A 20000-nucleotide genomic window follows, 5' to 3' on the forward strand; every position below is an offset into this window, starting at 1 on the left:
ATTCCCACCCCGATCAAACATGCTCTAGGCGCTTTACACGTAGGAATAATAACTGAGCGGATTAAATGGAAAATGAAATTATTACATATTATAGAGGCACATAGAAACACTCACACACTCACACACACTCACACACACACACACACACTCACACACAGACTCTCTCTCTCTCTCTCTCTCTCTCTCTCTCTCTCTCTCTCTCTCTCTCTCACACACACACACACACACACACTATCTACCTATCTATCTATCTATCTATATATCTATCTATCTATTTATCTACATCAAACCATCTATCTATCTATCCATCTATCTATCTATCTATCTATCTATCTATCTATCTATCTATCTATCTATCTATCTATATCTATCTATCTAACATTATAATCAACATTCTATCAATCTATCTATCTATATCTCTCTCACACAAATATACTCTCTCTCTCTCTCTCTATCTATCTATCTCTATCTATCTATATATCTATCTAACAATCTATCTATCTATCTATATCTCTCACACACACACATACACACTCACTCACTCTCTCTCTCTCTCTATCTATCTATCTCTCATACACACACACAGATACATACACACACATAGACCAAGACTGTCACACATTACCGCAATCCATAACACATTCAAAACCATTGACACACAAAAATAAAGATTTTAACACGTGTTAAAAGAGTTTTATTCATTTCACTGCCGTTCTCTGAAAAAAAAAAAAATAAAACACGTTTTCAACAATTTGGCCAGAAAACTCATCCTTCAAATATCGATCCATTTAAATGACCCTCATCTTGACAAAAACTTTTAAACCTGGGACGTCAAAGAAAACTTCGCGAAAATCCAGGTTTGAGAGTTTTTGCCAAGATGAGGATTATTTAAATTGATCGATATTTAAAAGGTGGGGGGGGGGGGTTAATTTCCAAAGCATATATTATTATAGATAGTATGTCATACAATAAAGCTATGGGAAAGAGTAATCGATAAGAGGATTAGAAAAGATGTAGACATAAGTAAAGGACAGTTTGGACTTTTTGCTGGTAAAAGTTTAACGGATGCTATATTTGCTCTAAAAGTGACCGCAGAGAAGTATCGAGAAAAGCAAAGAGAATTACATTGCGTGTTCATTGACCTGGAGAAAGCATATGATTGGAGAAATGTGGTACTGTCTAAGAGCAAAGGGGGTAACAGAAATATATATCAAAGTTATCAAAGATATGAACAAAGGAAACAAAACAGTGGTATGGACAGCTCAACTGATCCGTTTACTGTAAGAGTTGGATTACACCAAGGATCTGCTCTCAGCCCACTGCTGTTTGCAATAGTAACAGAACCCATTCGGCGAGAGGCACCATGAAACCATGTGGATGGTGTAGTATTTTTGAGTGATACAAAAGCTAAGGCGGAAAAGGAACTGGAGGGTTGGAGACAGGTGTTGGAAAGGAGGGGATTAAGGGTAAGCAGATCGAAGACAGAGTATTTGTGCATCGGACAACAGAGAGCAGAACCATCAATAAGGATAGAAGAGGAGGTGCCAGAAACAAGCCAATTCAATTACTTAGGTACAACTGTTCAATGAGATGGGGGCAATGAGATGGAGGTTAAGAATAGGATACAGGCAGGCAGGAATAATTGGAGGAAGGTAACTGGACTTATGTGTAACAAACGAATTTCCGAAAAGCTGAAGGGGGAAATATAAACACCAGTTGTAAGACCAGCAATGTACTAGAGACAGCAGGTACAACAAAGAAACAAGATAAAGAAATTGAGGTGGCAGAAATGAGGATGTCGAGATGGTCACTTGGCTGGACAAGAAAAGATAAAGTGAGAAATGAACGAATTTGAAGGTTGGCTGAAGTGAAGAATGTATCAATAAAGATGAGAGAAGATAGATTAAAATAGTTCGGACATGGAAAGAAATGAGAGATGGAGTACGTGGGTAGGAAAGCATTGGACTTACAATTAGTGGGAAAGGGGAAATTGGGACGCCCAAAGACTAGATGGTTGGATAAGGTAAAGGACGATATGAAAGAACTGGGCCTGGAGGAAGATGATGCTCTGAACCGAGATGCATGGAGATGTGGCATTCATTATGGCAACCCTGAAAAATGCGGGATAGGCTGAAAGAAGAGGAACATATAGATAGTATGCGTTGGCTAAGAAGCTCGCAACATTGTCATCCGGAAGTATAACGGACCAACACACAAAACTCTGTGTAATCATGAACTTTTATAGTCTGAATAATACAGTTAAGTGAGAATTACACATAAACGCGGATGGCAAAAAACAATAACAAAGACCAAAGTGACGTCAACTTCATTCTATATATACTGTATTTATCTTAGTCTATTCTAATGAATTCATGGCGAATGAAATTTCGACCTCTTGTGGGCGTATTCGGAACGAGTTTGAACTTTTTCACTCACTCTCTCTGTCACTATCTCTCTCTGTCACTATCTCTCTCAATCTCTCTCTCTCTTGACCTCTCTCTCTCTTGACCTCTCTCACCCCCTCTCTCTCTCTCTCCCTCTCCCTCTCTCTTTCTTTCTTTCTTTATTTATTTCTCTCTCTCTCTTTCTTTCTTTCTTTCTTCCTTTCTTTCTCTCTCTCCCTCTCCATCTCTCTCTCGTTCGCTCTCTCTCTCTTTATTTCTTTCTTCCTCTCTCTCCCTCTCTCCATCGCTCTTTCCCCCTCTCTCCATTCCCTTCCTTCTCCATCCCTCTCCATCTCTCTATCCCTCTCTCCATCTCTCTATCCCTCTCTTCATCTCTCTCCCTCTCTCCATCTCTCTCTCTCTTTCCATCTCTCTCTATCTCTCTCCATCTCTCTCTCTCCCTTTTTCTTTCTCTCCCCCTCTCTCTCTCCATCTCTCTCACTCTCGCTCGCTCTCCTCTCTCTCTCTCTCTCTCTCTCTCTCTCTCCATCTCTCTCACTCTCACATATTCTAATTCATTTCTTTTCCTCTCATTTTCTTTATATCCACCCCCCCCCCCCCCCCTCTTCTTCCAAGTCCATCCTTACGTACCATTTAGATGAGATTATCTCCCATTACTGCTGGGAGATGATGTGAGATAAGATGGTCATAATATCAATAAATGAAGTGAGTCGGAATCTGTCAGAAGACAATAGATAGAATGAAGTTGACGTCACTCAGGTCTTTGTCATTGCTTTTTGCCATACGCGTTTATGAGTAATTTTCACTAAACTGTATTAACCAGACTATAAACGTTCAAGGTTACACATAGTTTTGTGTGTTGGTGCGTTATATTTCCAGATGGAAATGTTGTGAGTTTAGTTGCCAAGCGCACACTTGATATATTATAGATAGAACGAAGATGACGTCACTCATGTCTCTGTTATTGTTTTTTTTTGCCATCCACGTTTATGAGTAATTCTCACTAAACTGAATGAACAAGACTGAACGTTCATGGTTACAAAGAGTTTTGTGTGTTAGTCCGTTATACTTCCGGATGGCAAAGTTGTGAGCTTCTTCGCCAAGCGCATACTATCTATAGGGAATTCAAATTATCGCGGCGATGGGGGCTCGAACCGACTAACTTACTGGAACGACAACTCTGCCTGGCCGGGGAAAGCGCGGCTCTACTGTCTGAGCTATCCTGTACCAGTAAGATCGTGGGTTCGAGCGTAGCCATCGTTAAGTGACACTGAAACCTAAAAAGACTGGCATTTTGACGTCATTATTTGTTTTTTGCACCGTCTAGTGAGTTGTCGTTAGTAGTGCTCATGGAAACAAGTGGTCCCATTGGTTGAACTATTGAATACAACTCACGATTTGTTTTGTTTTTTGTTGTTTTTTGGGGGGTTTTTTTGTGGCCCAAGACTTGTCTTTTGACGTCATTTTTCGATCAGTGTCAGACAATAAGTTAACGATGGCTTCGGTTCGAGTGTGGCCTTCGTAAAGTTATGGCCTGATACTGACCAAAAAATGACGTCAAACTGCCAGTCTTTTGCCACAAAAGAAAACAAATCGTGAGTTGTATTCAATAGTTCAACCAATGAAATAACTTGTTTCCATGAGCTCCACTAACGACAACTCACTAAGCGGTGCAAAAACCAAATAATGACGTCAAACTGCCAGTCCTTTTGGATTTCAGTATCAGACTGTAACACAACGAAGGCTACTGTTCGAGCCCCCATGGCCGCAAAAAGTTTTCATTTTCTATTGTCTTCTAACACTTTCCTTCTCACTTCTTTTTTGTTTATTACATATTATCAACATAAGTGCCTGCTCCACTCACTTTTCTGTGAGATCATGGTCGAATGGTCAATGAGTTGACCATCACTGGACCGAATGGTTCAATGACTGGCAGATGGATCGATCGATCGATTCGTTGATGAATAGAATGTGTGATCAGCCTTCTCAAAACGGTAATATATCGGACTGAATCGTGTGCAAAATAAATGGCAAATTAAAATTAATCCTAGCATTATGATTTATATATCATATATATATATATATATATATATTATATAATATATATATATATATATATTATATATTATATATAGCTGCCTTTTGTTAAGGTCGGGGTCAGAGGTGGGGGGGGGAGGGAGAGGAGTCGGTATTTTTTGTGTTTTGTTTGGGGTTTTTATCTTTGTTTTTGTTTTTTGTTTGATTTTTGTTGGGTTTTTTTTTTGGGGGGGGGGGGGGGGGGGGGGGGGGTGTTTTATGTTGTTTTTTTTTTTTTTTGTTTTTTTTTGGGTCAGGGAACTCTTTGTAAAGCGCTTTGAACACGTTTAGCGGATATTGCGCTATATAAAAGCTCAACAGACATGGCTTTGCACAGAAATCATACAGGCCGCTAATGCTGTAAGGTAGGTCGAATCTGTCAGCGATCAGCTTTGAGTTAAAGTAAGTCAAGTCAACTGTCCACCTGGCAGTGAATGGGTAGTCTGTTAGATTTGCGGAAAGTACTTTGTGATAGACTAGTGACCTATCCAAAGGATAGCAAGCCACGGTTCATGCTATAGGGAATGAGATTAGCGGGAGAGTAGCGTCCCTGGATTGGACGTCACCTTACAGAGAGAACGTCAATTTGGTTTTGCGCATGCGTCTCTCTCGTCCTCGCTTTCGGTGAAGTGTCTCAAGCCACTTTCATCCCCGGAAGCGAGGACGAGAGACGCATGCGCACAACCAACATGACGTTCTCTCTCTAATAACTTTTCCGCTGGTGACGTCCAATCAAGGGACGCTACTCTTCCGCTAATCTCATTCCCTATAGAAACAAGCAGCTTAGAATTGGAAGAAGACGATGGAGGTGGATTGGACACTCGCTTAGAAAGAATGACTCAACTATAACAGAGAAAGTATTGGACTGGAACCCTCCGGGCAGAAGATCAAGGGGAAGGCCACGGGGAACATGGAGAAGAATTAAAGAAGCTGATATACAGAGAAGTGGTAAGACCTGGAATGAGATTTTTAAAAAAAGTAAGCTCGGGATAGAGAAGGATGGAAACTGTTTGTCTGTGGCCTATACCCTGACCCAGGGTGAAAAAGGCAATGATGATGATAGAAACCGAGATAAACTCAGGCCCCATAGGACGAATGGCTCTGAAGGACTTCTTTGTCAAGTCATCAATTTATGAAATCTTAGATTTCAACAATGTCACTATAAATTCATTCTAATCATCGTCGTCATCATCATCATCATCATCATCATCATCATCATCATCATCATCATCATCATCATCATCATCATCGTCGTCATCATCATCATCATCATCACATCATATCATCAGATCATCATCATCATCATCATCATCATCATCATCATCATAATCATCATCATCATCATCATCATCATCATCATCATCATCATCATCATCATCATAAAGATGGCAAAATAAAACGACATACAATCATCTAGCGCTGTCTGGATTTCACCAATAACTTTGAGATCTATGCGCTCTTCGGTTTGTTTTTGTTTTTTTGTTTTTCCTTTTTATTCAACAATCTCTCCCCCCCCCCCCCACCAGCCGCATCAGTCTTCTACAGCCACCCCCCCCCCCTCTCAACCCAACTCCCCCCCCCCCCCCCCCCAGCCAAGAACGGTAATTTCCATTTCTTTATCTTTTTATCTATCTCCATCCCCGCCATAACTGATTTAGCTCCCCTTGCATGCACCGCCAAGTGAAAAGCAGACACAATTATTTCGTCTCCATTCATCACCAGGCATAAAGTCATTCGCTTGTCTCATGATAGCGATACAACGAACGGATGGACGGGCGGACGGACGGAAGAACAGACGAACGAACGGACGAACGAACGGGATGATTATTCGAATATCGTTTACGTTTGTATCTCTGTGTTTGCAACAGAACATTCGAATGTTCATTCTTCAACGGACATCAAATCTTTCCCTTGTCTCATGATAGTGTTATAACGAACGGATGGACGGACGGACACACAGACGTACGGACGCACGGACGCACGGACGGACGGGATGATTATTCGAATTACGTTTCCGTTTGTAAATCTGTGTTTGCAAAAGTACATCCGAATGCCCATTCATCAACGGGCATCCGAGAGAAGAACTGCCCTACGGAACCGAGCTCTCCAGGAATGAATAAAGACTGAATAATGACTGAACAGAGCACGGGCAAAAGTTGGGAGAACAGCTGGAAGTATGAAAAAAAGGGGGGGGGTGGCTGAGACAAGCGTATGTACATGTGGATGCCCAGAGCAGACGATGGATCACATCCTTAGAGAATGCCAGGATGGGCCCAGCTGCACTGACCATGACCTAAGAGTCTGCTCCCCAGATGCTGTGGAGTGGGTTCGGTGTTGGAGCGACAAGCTATGATGATGAACGAGCATCAAATCGTTTACTTGCCTCAAAGAGTGTGTAGGGTAACGTAGTTACCAAGAGCTCTCACTTCTTTTAACCGCAATGCTATTGTCGCGTGTCAGGCGAGACAGCGAGGTGGGTGTGCTCCGCGTGTATCATGCGCGCTAGGCTTACAATGAAGAAAATACGAGTAGAAGACGGAAGATGCTTGGCTTCACCAAAAGCGGGAAGTGAGAGCTCTTGGTAACATAACAATCGTTACCTACACGCTCTTTGCTTGCCTCATGATAGTGAAACAACGAACGGATGGAAGGACGCACAGAGGGTCGATATTCCGATTACCGACATTGTTCGTATCTCGATACTGCCGTACTCTGGAAAACCCCATATTTAAAAATTTGGCCAGAAAACTCGTCCTTCAAAAATATCGATCGATTGATTTGACCCTCATCTTGGCATAGAACACTCTCAAACCTGGGACTTCGCGATCAGCAGATCAAAACTCTGAAGTCTATAGATAGTATGCGCTTGGCTAAGAAGCTCATAACATTTCCATCCGGAAGTACAACGGACCAACACACAAAATTATCTGTATCCATGAACGTTTATAGTCAGGTTAATACAGTTCATAAACGCGGATGGCAAAAAGCAATAACAAAGACCAGAGTGACGTCAACTTCATAATATCTATATACGAGCCTCACGGATCATGTTTTATTTAATTTTGGGCGGATCACATAGTAGACATCGTTAACTAAAAGGCCCGACACTAGAACCCGCTTGGACGTATAGTTTTTAGGTTTTTGCACCGTCTAGTGAGTTGTCGTTAGTAGAGCTCAAGGAAACTAGTGATTCCATTGGTTGAACTATTGAATACAACTCACGATTTGTTTTCTTGTGTGGCCAAAGACTGGCCTTTTGACGTCATTTTTTAGTCAGTGTCGGGCTATAGATAGAATGCGCTTGGCCAAGGAGTTCACAACATTGCCATCCGGAAATATAACGGACCAACACACAAACTCGGTGTAACCATGAACATTTTTAGTCTGGTTAATACAGTTTAGTGAGAACAACTCACAAACGCGGATGGCAAAAACAATAACAAAGGCCTGAGTGACGTCATCTTTGAGCCATCTATATAGATATTATGCGCTTGCCTAAGAAGCTTATAACATTGCCATCCGGAAGTACAACGGACCAACACACAAAATTATGTGTATCCATGAACGTTTATAGTTGGGTTAATACAGTTCAGTGAGCATTACTCATAAATGCGGATGGCAAAAAACAATAACAAAGATCTGAATGACGTCATCTTCGAACTATCTATAGATAGTTCGAAGTTGACGTCACTCAGGTCTTTGTTGTTGTTTTTTTGCCATCCGCGTATATGAGTAATTCTCACTGAACTGTATTATCCAGACTATAAAGGTTCACGGTAACACACAGTTTTGTGTGTTGGTCCGTTATACTTCCGGATGGCAATGTTGTGAGCTTCTTAGTCAAGCGCATACTATCTATAGTTTACGATGGCGACGGTTGTACAAGGCCATATAGATATGGGCCAATTGCTCTGAAATACACCTTTTTACATACCGTAAATATGGTTGACATTGATGGGAAAAAAATATCATAACGCCTGACTAACGTCCTGCTAAGTGTTAAATGTTGCTGTTGGCTTGGGACACATTGTAAAAGGCTTTGGGCACGTTGATGAGATATTGCTCTATGAAATATAGATATGCAGAGCATAACAGTTCAATGTTTTGTAGAAAATGGAACGTCTTTGATGGATGATGGATTGTGGATGTTTAAAGTAAAAAAGTAGCCCTTCAGAGCCATTGGGCCCATGGAAAAGGAGTTTATCCCGGTTTCTATAGCCTGAAACGAACAGTAGTAATTGCTTATATTCTTTGGATATTATTATTATTATTATTATTATTATTATTATTATATATTATTATTATTATTATTATTATTATTATTATTATATATTATTATTATTATTATTATTATTATTATTATTATTATTATTTATTATTATTATTATTATTATTATATATTATAATGATGATGATGATGATGATGATGATGATGATGATGATGATGATGATGATGATGATGATGATGATGCATCGTTTAAAGTGTTTTATTTCCCAAATAAATCGAAAAATAATATTTCGTGTCCACAATCTTAGTATCCATACTCAAGCGTATCATAAGGGGTGGGGCAGGGAGGTGGTGGGGGGGGGGGAGGGGGGTGGTTGGTTAGCGTTTGAGAATTATGTTCAAACTGTCAAGGAGTAACACAGTTCTCGTTATTGATTGGCGGATGAGGGCTGTGGCTGTGGATCTAATATGGGGCCAGGCGAATAAGCCGAAGAGGCGATGATAACGAAGGGGTCTCTGTTGTCTTAAGACGGTTTGTTAGCCGGGGCGAGAAGATTGAAAAATATTTTAAATTTAGTTGGATTTAGTTGGGGAAATTTGGTTGGATGATTTCGATGAGGTGGTGGTGGTGGTATTAGTAGTAGTAGTAGTAGTAGTAGTAGTAGTAGTAGTAGTAGTAGTAGTAGTAGTAGTAGTAGTAGTAGTAGTAGTAGTAGTAGTAGAAGAAGTAGTAGTAGTAGTAGTAGTAGTAGTAGTAGTAGTAGTAGTAGTAGTAGTAGTAGTAGTAGTAGTAGTAGTAGTAGTAGTAGTAGTAGTAGTAGTAGTAGTAGTAGTAGTAGTAGTAGTAGTAGTAGTAGTAAGTGTGTAGTATAGTAGTAGTAGTAGTAGTAGTAGTAGTAGTAGTAGTAGTATAGTGTAGTAGTAGTTAGTAGTAGTAGTAGTAGTAGTAGTAGTTAGTAGTGTAGTTAGTAGTAGTAGTAGTAGTAGTAGTAGTAGTAGTAGTAGTAGTAGTAGTAGTATAGTAGTAGTAGTAGTAGTAGTGTAGTAGTAGTAGTAGTAGTAGTTGTAGTAGTAAGTAGTAGTAGTAGTAGTAGTAGTAGTAGTAGTAGTAGTAGTAGTAGTTGTAGTAGCAGTTGTTGTAGTAGTAGTAGTATTAGTAGTAGTTTAAAAATTGAGCATTTAATAGAGCAAAATCTACTAAACGTGCCTAAAGCGTTTTACAAAGGGTCCCAAGCCAACAGCACCATTTCACATGTAGCACGAGACAAGACGCTAGCGTACGTATTACCATACTGAGTATTGTCTTCACCAGGTACTATTTGGATAACGCTATGTTCAGTATCATAAAGTATTTCGCAAAATTAAAATTCGGTGGGATGTAAAAAATCGACGCAGGACATTTTCCTGAAGGAGTATCTCATGACTATGACAGGACAGCTGTCAGAGCTGGACTCGAACCCAGGACCTTCAGATCAAAAGGGAGGTAAAAATGCGAGGATGGCTGATCTTTATATAATGTCGACCAGCATTCTAATATACCAGAAGATCTGATGATTTCGATAAGGCTGTGGTGGTGGTGGTGGTGATGGTGGTTGTGGTAGTCTGTGGTGTCGGCAGTAGTAGTAGTAGTAGTAGTATTAGTAGTAGTAGTAGTAGTAGTAGTAGTAGTAGTAGTAGTAGTAGTAGTAGTTGTAGTAGTAGTAGTAGTAGTAGTAGTAGTAGTAGTAGTAGTAGTAGTAGTAGTAGTAGTAGTAGTAGTAGTAGTTGTAGTAATATTCGTAGTAGTAGTAGTAGTAGTAGTAGTAGTAGTAGTAGTAGTAGTAGTCGCACAATCGATAATATTATATTAAATGCGGCTATGTGGTCTAGTGGTATGTCGTATCGGAAGGTCCTGGGTTCAGGCCTCGTTCAGCGCATAGTTGATTCCTTTACTCACATTCTCTCACCGTACTCAAGTGTAAAATGAGTACTTACCTGGCCGTTAACAGCGCTGGCTCTGTTCGAGAGAAAATTGTAATACAGTACAGCCTAATAACGTCTTTTTCTACATGTTTCGTGTTGCTGTTGGCCAGGGACCCCTTGTAAAGCGCTTTGAGCACGTTTAGTGGCTATTTATTGCGCTATATAAAAGCTTTTTTAAAAACTTTTTAACTGTGCTTGACACAACTAAGGAACATAACCCATGGGAAGCGCATTTCCCCCATCATGGAGACAAGTGCAGAAAAGTCAAAGGTTCATAACCCATACAGTATATTAATGATTCAAGGGCGACAACTGTAATATTATGATTTGTTCTCATCAATCTTGGATCGTTATTGATATTAACAAGGTAACTGCCGTATTATGGACAAACACATATTTAAAAATTTTGGCCAGAAAAGTCGTCCTTCAAATTATATCGATCGATTTAAACGAGCCTCATGTTCGCAAAAAAACTATTGAACCTGGGATTTTCAGTAAGACTTAAATTGAGTTTTAAAAAATTGAGCTTTTATATAGAGCAACATCCACTAAATGTGCTAAAAGCGCTTTACAAGGGGTCCCTGGCCAACAGCAAAATTTAACATTTAGGACGGGCCATGACGCCTTGTAAGAGAGTTAGCTTATAGCAAGTGGGTTTAATGAGTTCACAGTACTTGTATATCAGTTAAACTTGGTCATTATAGTGAGTAGTCTAGGACAGTTTTACGTTCCAAAGTTAAAGGATTGGTCATTATATTGAGTACTAGATAATTACTTTCTTTGATCGGTGTTACTTGGTTATTGGGGATAATAGCATCAAATTATAGTTGGAATTTATTATTTGGGCGTACAGATTATTTGGACGTACTGAACGTAAAACTAACTTTTATCAAAAGTAATATTATATCATAAAAGGCGGGGTTTAACATTAATATGTAGGAATTGACGTTTCAGGTTTGAATATGATTTGATCTTACTCTTAGGGGTTGGATTGTAGACTGACGGGGAACTGTCGAAACTAGTAAGAGGTGTGACTTGAAATAATTTACAATAGGGGAAAAACATAGTGTTGCTAGATTCTAGATTATTATGATTATTCTGATTCTACTTTACAATGAGCTGCACTTACCTAAGTTCTAACATCCTACTAAGAATCTTTATTTTACGGACTTAGAAATACTCCACGTATATTGAAAATGGTTACTTAGGCAAAACGACTTAACATTTGGATTGATTTTACGTATTTGGAATTTATGAAATTGATTGAATTATGAAGTACGGTGAGAGAATGTGAGTAAAGGACTCAACTATGCGCCGAGCGAGGCTCGAACCCAGAACCTTCCGATCCGAAAGCGAGTGTCATACGACTAGACCACATAGTCGCACATGTAGACTTAGGCCAAAGTCCATTATTTGAGAGTTTTTGTTTTGTTTTTTGTTTTTTTGTTTTGCCAAGTTGAGGGTCATTTCAATCGATCGATAATTGAAGGACGAGATTTCAGGCCAAATATTGAAATACGTGTTTGTCCAGAATACGGCCGGGAACGGGTTAATGGATGGATGGTCAGTGTGTGGTTAGTTTGGTGGAATGATTTCTGGATTCACTAATTTCGCCTCCTCCTCTTCACCTCCCCCCCCCTCCCTCCACGCCTTCATCCCCTCTTTCTAACATTCTACCGCCTATCACCAACCTCTCACCTCTATCATTCCCCCTCCCCTCCCCCCCCCCTCCCCATACCTCTGTCTATCTTTCCCATTCCACCTTCTCCCTCCTCTCCTCCTTCTTTCTACCTCGTCTCCCCCCCCCCCCCCCCCCTTCCACATCTCATCTCCCACCTCTTCTATTTTCCCAAGAAATGAAATGAGTAGGATAGTGCCAGTCAGAAGAGAACAGACAATAATAACTTCGCAGCGAATGGGGGCTCGAACCGTGGCATTCGTAAAGTTATGGTCTGACACTGACCAAAAAATGACGTCAAAATGCCATTCCTTTGCCACAAAAGAAAACAAATCGTGAGTTAAATTCAATAGTTCAACCAATGAAATAACTTGTTTCCATGAGCTCTACTAACGACAACTCACTAAGCGGTGCAAAAAACAAATAATGACGTCAAACTGCCAGTCCTTTTGGATTTCAGTGTCAGGCCGTAGCCATCGTTATGTTATAGCCTGATACTGAAATCTAAAAGGACTTGCAGTTTGACGTCATTATTTGGTTTTTGCACCGTCTAGTGAGTTGTCGTTAGTTATTGTTTTTTGCCATCCGCGTTTATGAGTAACGCTCACTGAACTGTATTAACCCGACATTAAACGTTCATGGATACACACAGTTTTGTGTGTTGGACCGTTATACTTCCGGATGGACATGTTATGAGCTTCTTAGCCAACGCATACTATCTATAGATAGAATGCGCTTGGCCAAGGAGTTCACAACATTGCCATCCGGAAGTATAACGGACCAACACACAATCTTTGTGTAACCATGAACTTTTATAGTCTGGTTAATACAGTTTAGTGAGAACAACGCGGATGGCAAAAACAATAACAAAGGCCTGAGTGACGTCATCTGCATACTATCTATAGATAGAATGCGCTTGGCCAAGGAGTTCACAACATTGCCATCCGGAAGTATAACGGACCAACACACAAACTCTGTGTAACCATGAACGTTTATAGTCAGGTTGATACAGTTTAGTGAGAACAACTCACAAACGCGGATGGCAAAAACAATGACAAAGGCCTGAGTGACGTCATCTTCAAACTATCTGTAGATAGTATGCAGATGACGTCACTCGAGCCTTTGTTATTGTTTTTGCCATCCGCGTTTGTGAGTTGTTCTCACTAAACTGTATTAACCAGACTATAAACGTTTATGGTTACACAGAGTTTGTGTGTTGGTCCGTTATACTTCCGGATGGCAATGTTGTGAACTCCTTGGCCAAGCGCATTCTATCTATAACATAACGATGGCTACCCTCGAACCCGCGATCTTTCTGGCACGGCAACTCCGCCTGGCCGGGGAGGTCGTGACTCTACCGTATGAGCTATCCACGACCCCCCAAAAATCGCTTCAAATTCTAGTCTGTCTAGAGCCACTCAACCCGACTTCTTGAGGTCACGGGTTCAACACACACTTACTTACATACTAACTTACTTACTTACTTACTTACTTACTACTTACTTACTGACTTATCCGAACCAGCGACCACCTGAGCTCCAGCCCTTCGGTCTTGTGCCATGACGTAGAAGTTAGACGTCTTTTGTAGTTGTTCCAGGTGACTATTCAACACTCACAAACGCCGTGAAGTTAGTTGGCCAGCATTTAAGCTTAATAGCCAATATTCTCAACACACAAACATGTAACATAGCAAAGATTGAGACATTGAGTATGCTCCGGTATTTGGGGTGAATTTTAATTCAGAAAAGTGAATGGAGCAGGCACTTTATGTTGATAATAACAAGAAATGAAGTTTCTATTTTCCACAGCCCCTCCCCCTCCATCTCAATCAATAGATAGTTCGAAAATGACGTCATTCAGGCCTTTGTTATTGTTTTTGCCATCCGCGTTTGTGAGTTGTCCTCACTAAACTGTACTAGACAGACTATAAAAGTTCATGGTTACACAGAATTTGTGTGTTGGTCCGATATACTTCCGGATGACAATGTTGTGAACTCCTTGGCCAAGCGCATTCTATCTATAGGCTACTACTAATGAAGACCAATGACAATTAATTATAGCATGGACTATCCAATCAATTAATAAAGCAATCAGGTGTAAATCAAATAAAGAAAAGATAAAAAGCACTTTACTACCAGCGGATATCTTCGGGGTTTTTTAAAATCAAAGTGAAGGTCATTTTAAACGATTGATATTTGAAGAACAAGTAAACTGTCTAGCAAAAATTTTGAAATACGTTTCTGGGTTTGTTTTTTGTTTTTTTTGGGTTTTTTTTTTGTTTTTGTTTTTTGTGTTGTTTTTTTATGTCAGTATTGCCAAAATAATAAAAGTGGATCTATTAAAGAAAGCGGACTGTACTAACATTGAAAGCCAAATAAAAAGAAGAAGAAGAAGAAGAAGGCGTTGGCTCGGTCATGTGGCCAGAATGAAATAAAGGTAACTTCCCAAGACAGGTCCTGTATTGGGCAGTAGCTGATGGGAAGAGAAAGTGGGGGAAGACCCAAAGAAAAACTTGGCGAAGGACCATGGGAAAAATAAAGAAAGGAAGCAGGCCTGTGCTGGAATGCAAAGTACAGCCATCACTAAAGCAGCCGACCTCATAGAATGGAGATTTCTGGTGGATGGCCTATGTGCCTCAAGGCCCGAAGAAGATGTATGATGGATGCCGTGTGTGTCAAGGCCCGAAGAGGATGTCTGATGGATGCACTATGTGCCTCAAGGCTCGAAGAGGATGTCTGATGGATGCCCTATGTGCCTCAAGGCCCGAAGAGGATGTCTGGTGGATGGCCTATGTGCCTCAAGGCCCGAAGAGGATGTCTGATGGATGCACTATGCGTCTCAAAGCCCGAAGAGGATGTCTGATGGATGCCCTATGTGCCTCAAGGCCCGAAGAGGATGTCTGATGGATGCCCTATTTGCCTCAAGGCCCGAAGAGGATGTCTGATGGATGCCCTATGTGCCTCAAGGCCAGAAGAGGATGTCTGATGGATGCCCTATGTGCCTCAAGACCCGAAGAGGATGTCTGATGGATGCCCTATGTGCCTCAAGGCCCGAAGAGGATGTCTGATGGATGCCCTATTTGCCTCAAGGCCCGAAGAGGATGTCTGATGGATGCCCTATGTGCCTCAAGGCCCGAAGAGGATGTCTGATGGATGCCCTATGTGCCTCAAGGGCCGAAGAGGATGTCTGGTGGATGGCCTATGTGCCTCAAGGCCCGAAGAGGATGTCTGATGGATGCACTATGCGTCTCAAAGCCCGAAGAGGATGTCTGATGGATGCCCCATGTGCCTCAAGGGCCGAAGAGGATTAAGCAAGTAAGTATAGAACTGATCTTGTTGGACCTAGAAAGTTAACCATACGGACTCCGAAAACATAAGGGAGGCAGAGGATAGATTGTCGGTGGAACAGCGTGGCTCAGCGATACAGTCTTTGCTTCGTAACCGAAAGGTACCATGTTCGATCACCCGCCGCTGCAAGTCACCTCGCCCTAGCTCAATTTGCGGCGCTACACTGCGGCGGACGCATGGGTTATTCCAGTCTTCCATTGGAATTAATAGACTCTAAAGAAAAAATTCCCCCATCGGATGTATAATGGGAATTTTATTAATTTTTGAAATTATTATATTGGAGAGATAACGAAATCGTGCCGATCAACGAGATACGAGAGAGAAAAAACAACCCGGATCTAGCATCTTACGTCTTACGTCGTCGTGTGCTGAGTCTGTTAACGTACACGTAACGTGAAGGTTCTCTAACGATGTGCAGCATAGGTACCACTGAGGCGTATCTAAGGCCGAGCGATAGATGATAGTTTGGGTTGCTGGTAGCGACATCTAAATGGACGGTGGTTGCTGATCAATGAAGGTATAATATCAATCTGCATTCCCCTTCCTTCTTCCAACTCTCTCTCTCTCTCTCTCTCTCTCTCTCTCTCTCTCTCTCTATATATATATATATATATATATATATATATATATATATATATATAAATGAATGTATATTATATATATATATAAATGAATGTATATTATATAAATAAGGTCATGCATATTTTGTGTGAGTGATCTTATTTATTTTATATGCTTTAACCAACATTATCGAGCACTCTCGTACCTACAAGTACCCACCAACACTCACACACACACACACACACACACACACACACACACAAGAGAGCACAATGACAAATGCTAACATTGCGAAATAATAAAAGATTTCTGTTCATAGAATAATCGATTGAAATATAAATAGAAAAATGAAACATTCACTCTGTGATGTTCGTCATGTCTATAGTGTTGTTTCATCCCCTCTCAGGCCTTCAAGAGAAGAGAAGATTGCGAAATCATCACACACAATTGTAGAAGTTGTTCCAAACTGCATTGTCAATGTTTTATTTGCAGCTCCTTATATGGAAATGTTGAGCTTTATTATTTCACGTAGTTTTTTTAAAAATATGTTTCTTTTGTAATATAAATTTGTATATATATATATATATATATATATATATATATATATATATATATATATATATTATATATTCAAATATAGATGGATAAACAGGTATATATATATATATATATATATTATATATATATATATATATATATAAAATGTAAATTTTCACTCACATTATTCTTGCCAAGACGATTCGTTTCAGTGTTCCCACCTCATCAGTCGGCATAATCCATTTGTAAGAAATGTCCGTAGAAAACTCCAAACCAACGTTGGTTTGGAGTTTTCTACGGACATTTCTTACAAATGGATTATGCCGACTGATGAGGTGGGAACACTGAAACGAATCGTCTTGGCAAGAATAATGTGAGTGAAAATTTACATTTATATATTAGCTCTAACCACCATTATCGAGCACTTTCGTACCTACAAGTACCCACCAACACTCATAAATATATATATATATATATATATATATATATATATATATATATATATATATAATAGATAGATAGATAGATAGATAGATAGATAGATATATAGATAGATAGATAGATAGATAAATATATAGATTGATTAGTGGGTTGATAAATAGATAGATCGATAGATATATAGTTAGATGGATAGAAAGGCAGATAGATAGATAGATAGATAGATAGATAAAGAGGTAGATAGATAAACAGACAGACAGATAGATAAATAGATAGATAGGTAAAGACATAGATAAATAGATAGAAAGATAGATAGATAGATTGACAGACAGACATATATATATATATATATATATATATATATATATATATATATATATATATATATAGTTGAATATAGAGATAAATAGAAATACTGTCATATCAAACAACAGACCCAAACAGTTATCCGTCCCATTCTATAAAACAATCTATAATAAATCTACTCACCGTCCTAGTATCCGTAGTGTTAGTTCCATCCCTGAAATACTCACATCTGTAACACGGATGAATGTCCGTCCTTCTGACACGATAGTAAGGTCTCCACGTATAATCGTCATTGATTCTCAATTCCAATCCTTTTGTGATGGGGAGTGGAGGTGTGTGTGTGTTTGTGTTTGTTGTGTTACGGCATCATAACATTTTCGATAGTATTGTATTCTTAGTTATAGAAAATAATTATTGAATTTGATAACAAGAGTAGATAAAACGTGTTTAAGATTTGTTGTGTTGATGTTGTGATGTGGCGATTGGTTGTCTTTCTTGTTATGTATAAATATGTTAGTAGTATATGCTGATGATGATGTCAATATCGTAGTAACAATAAGGATGATGATAATAGTAATAATATAAGAAATAATAATAAATAATAATAATAATAATAATAATAATAATAATAATAAATAATAATAATAATAATAATAATAATAATAATATAATAATGATAAAAATAAGAATAATAATAAAAATAATGATAATGATAATGATAATAATAATAATAATAATAATAATAATAATAATAATAATAATAATAATAATAATAATAATAATAATAATAATAATAATAATAATAATAATAATATAATAATAATAATAATAATAATAATAATAATAATAAATAATAATAATAATAATAATAATATAAATGAATGATGATGATGATAATGATATAATAATAATAATAATAATAATAATAATAATAATATAATAATAATAATAATAATAATAATAATAATAATAATAATAATATATAGTAGTAGTAGTAATAATAATAGTGACCATTTGCCCAAGGTGGGGAAACGTGATCATGACTCACTCCTTATATCATTAAATCTTTCATCCGCCAAACATCCTTCACGTGTTTATTTTGATTATTTCAAAGGTAATTACAATGCTCAAGAGAAGACCTGAAGGCCGTGAATCGGGATGCTCTTGAAGGCTACGGTGTGAATGAAGCGTGGTTGATTTTTTTTTAAGACAAACTAAAATGTAAACAATCTAAACACATTCCATTAAGACTTTTAAAATGTTAGATCTAATAAACTGTTGTGGTTGACAAAAAAAAAACGTTAAACGTACAATCAATGAGAAACAGAAATTGTACAAGAAATTCAAAAAGTATCTTACAACAAATAATATTCATAATTGGATTCAGTAGTCTGATGTCACGCGCCCGGCAACGGCGGCCATCTTGGTTCTAAACAAAGAAAATCATTACTTTTTATTCTTCATGCTGGCTAGAACTTTTCATTCCCTTTTCATATGCCTTTTGATCAGAATGTGTAAAAGTCAAAACATGATCAAATTGATGGGGGGGGGGTTTTCCCTCTGGATACGCGTTTAAGCTCGCCGGAGAAATATTTCATACGGCGTCCGCCATTGTTCCGATAGTTTAGAGCCAGTGTTACTAAGTTACCATACGTCATTAGGAAGGAAGTGACGTTACGACTGTTAAAAACTATTAGATATTACTAGATATGTCAAGGTTAGAAATAACACCAAATACACGGTTCAAAATACTATGAAAACGTTAGAATGTAGATTGGTAAACGAATGTAAGAATAGTCCGAAAGGCTTTTGGAGATACGTCAACAGAAAGTTGAAAAGAAAACCAAGTGTTAGTGTCTTACTGAAAGATGGCGGTACCAAGGTTACTTCGGATATAGATAGTATGCGCTTGGCTAAGAAGGTCATAACATTGCCATCCGGAAGTATAACGAACCAACACACAAATCATTGTGTTATCATGAACTTTTATAGTCGGGGTAATACAGTTTAGTGAGAATCGCTCACAAACGCGGATGGCAAAATACAATAACAAAGGCTTGAGTGACGTCATCTTCGAACTATCTATAGATAAAGCTCATGTTTTAAATGATTATTATTTTATCCCTAGCGTTTGTGTCATTTCAAATCGATTCGCTAACGAATTTACAATTCTCCTTGTGATATTAAGCATTCTTGCGACGTTAGTCACAGACTGTCTAGCTTGAAGATGACCAATGGCACGTGCATGTTGTTCTTAACTAAGTCGTGACATCGCGAAGATTAATGGATTGTATTTTGCATTGTGTTTTCCTGCCTTGAAAATAGTTCAAGAAGACACGGATGGCAAAAAAAAAAATAATCTACACACTTCCTGTCCACAGTAAGGGGCTGAAAGGTCATTTTAGCACGTGCGCGACGTGGTGAGCGAATTTCAAGTCAAAAACAAAAACATCGACTATGAT

General features: G+C 38.8%; 1 protein-coding gene across 1 annotated transcript in view; it reads right to left on the bottom strand.

Moving 5' to 3' along the window:
• Positions 1–20000, bottom strand: part of LOC144958362 (muscarinic acetylcholine receptor gar-2-like) — a 488871-nt gene that overhangs the window by 452872 nt on the left and 15999 nt on the right. Inside the window, exon 2 of the mRNA XM_078890317.1 lies at positions 17722–18064. The gene's annotated coding sequence lies outside the window, so the exon portion shown is untranslated. The remainder of the gene's footprint in view (positions 1–17721; positions 18065–20000) is intronic.

This window comes from Berghia stephanieae, chromosome 12 (assembly GCF_034508935.2).
Source record: "Berghia stephanieae isolate SIO BIC M18660-M18661 chromosome 12, UCSD_Bste_1.3, whole genome shotgun sequence".
NCBI classification, from domain to species: domain Eukaryota; kingdom Metazoa; phylum Mollusca; class Gastropoda; order Nudibranchia; family Aeolidiidae; genus Berghia; species Berghia stephanieae.